Raw genomic sequence first — 2,452 nt, 5'->3', positions numbered from 1 at the left:
GGGAGCGGGCACTGCACTCCAGTCTGGGTGACAGAGTGAGACTCCAACTCAAAAAAAAAAAAATCTGGCCTCACTGGATCTTCCCAGCCTCACACGCCCTCCCTCATTCTTGTATTCCAGCCTCCAGTCCCTTTTCTCACCTACCATTTCTTCTGCCCAGGACCTTTGCACATGCTGTGCCACTATCTGAAATGCCCTCTAGGACCCAGCAGGACCCCGATTCATCCTCATGGCCTCCCTGTGAGAAGTGCTCACATCAGCCCATTCACAGGCTCAGATGGGGAGCCTCAGAGAAACCAAGTCCTGAGCCCCAATCCATAAGAGACCAGGATTCAAATCCAAGCAGCCAGACTCCGGAACTCAGTGGAAAGAAGCAAGAGACTTCCTGCAGCGTTCAGGTGAAGAACAAGCTCTGGAAAGGGTGTGGTGGCTCATGCCTGTAACCTCAGCACTTTGGGAAGTGGAGGTGAGAGGACTGCCTAAGACCAGGAGTTCAAGACCAGCCTGAGCAACATGGCGAGACCTCGTCTCTACAATAAATCAAAAAATTAGCTGGGCATGGTGTACTAGCGTCACACCACGCTCCATGTGGTTTGAGCAGTGACCGGAGTTCAGTCCTCTGGGAGCACACAGGTACCGTCTGACTCCAGGGCTGACAGGAGCTTGCCAGGCGTGTGCTGTGCTAATGCTGTGTACCATATGACTCCAGCAATGACCCGGGCAGATGACGACCCTGGGTTGGTAGGTGTCCTGTCCTATTCTGTCCCAGCATAGGAAAGTCGCTGCCTTTCAAAGAGACATGATCTTTCCAACTGACTCTCATCTGATCCCTAAAGCTTAGCTGGGCCTCAGGTATAGCACGTGCTAAGTGTGAATGACCATCTGACCCTCTGCGAAAAACACAATCTTTGCGTTCGTTTCCCTTGGTCATGTTTGTTTGTTTGTTTGTTAAAGAAGGGGATCTCACTCTGTTGCCCAGACTGAAGGGCAGTGGCATGATCACAGCTCACCGCAGCCTCAAACTCCTGGCCTCAAGCCATCCTCCCACCTCAGTCTCCTGAGTAGCTGGGATCACAGGTATGAGCCACCATGCCTGGCTAATTTTTTATTTTTTGTGGAGATGGAGATCTCGCTCTGTTGCCCAGGCTGGAATGCCGCGGTATGGACACAGTTCACCACAGCCTCAAACTCCTGATGCCAAGCTATCCTCTCGCCTCAGCCTCCTGAGTCACTAGGATTACAGGTGCCACCACGCCTGGCTACTTTTTTATTTTGTAGAGATGGGGCTCTTGCTCTGTCACCCAGGCTGGAGTGCCGTGACATAATCATAGCTCACTGCAGCCTTGAACTCCTGACTCAAGCGATCCTCCCACCCCAGCCTTCTGAGTAGCTGGGAACACAGGCATGAGCCACTGTTTCCAAACTTCCATTGTCATGTTAATCCTAACCCAGCCGGCTCTGTGGCTCAGCCTGTAATCCCGCACTTTGGGAGACTGAGGTGAGTGGAACGCCTGAGTCCATGGGTTCGAGACCCACCTGGACAACTTGACGAGACCTCATCTCTACAATAAATCAAAAAATCAGCCGGGCGTGGTAGCACATGCCTGTAGTTCCAGCTACTTGGAAGGCTGAGGTGGAAGGATGGCCGGAGCCCAGCAGGTCGAGGCTGTGGTGGCCGGGAGCGGCCACTACACTACAGTCTGGGCGACAGAGTGAGACTACAACTCAAAAAAAAAAAAAAAAATTCTAACCCGAATCTGGGTTAGAGTCTTCAGTCAACTGTCCAGAAAACCTGAGGAAACAAAATGAACCTTCCCAGTTCAGAAGTCGCAGCTACTCACAGCTGTCGGGATACCCCAAGCTGTTCACTACCACACCTGACCCAGCACCTGGGCGGACACTGGCTTCCCATCCTGCTGGACTCAGAGGGTCCTGGATTCTGGAAAGTGGTGTTGGGTTAAGTGTAGTCCGAATTGCTCTGACAACTGCAAATCTGTGCTGCTCTCTGGAGTCAGAGATTCCTCATGCAAAAACCTCTCGGGTTGCAGAAGTGGGTGTCCGGGCTATTCCTGAGAGGGATCCCCCGGGCTGGCTCTGGATTAGAGGCCAGCCAATCTGGAACCCCCAGTCAGTTATCTGGGGACTTCTCTTTCCCAGTGTGCCTCCCCGCACAGGGATACCATTTCACCCAACAGATGGTAGGGTCCTACTTCAGTCAAAGGCAAACACTCCTGAAAACTGTTTAAAACCACAACACAAGCCGGGCTCGGTGGCTCAGCCTGTAATCCCAGCGCTTTGGGAGGCTGAGGTGAGTGGATTGCCTGAGCCCATGGGTTCGCGACCTACCTGGGCAATTTGGCGAGACCTCATCTCTACAATAAATCAAAAAAATTTAGCCGGGAGTGGTAGTGCGCGCCTGTAGTTCCAGCTCCTTGGAAGGCTGAGGCGGAAG

Source organism: Carlito syrichta, unplaced genomic scaffold (genome assembly GCF_000164805.1).
Source record: "Carlito syrichta isolate Samal-C Ts95f unplaced genomic scaffold, Tarsius_syrichta-2.0.1 Scaffold153798, whole genome shotgun sequence".
In the NCBI taxonomy this organism is placed as follows: Eukaryota; Metazoa; Chordata; class Mammalia; order Primates; family Tarsiidae; genus Carlito; species Carlito syrichta.
The sequence above is the reverse complement of the archived record's forward strand: the minus strand, read 5'-3'. Positions refer to the sequence as shown.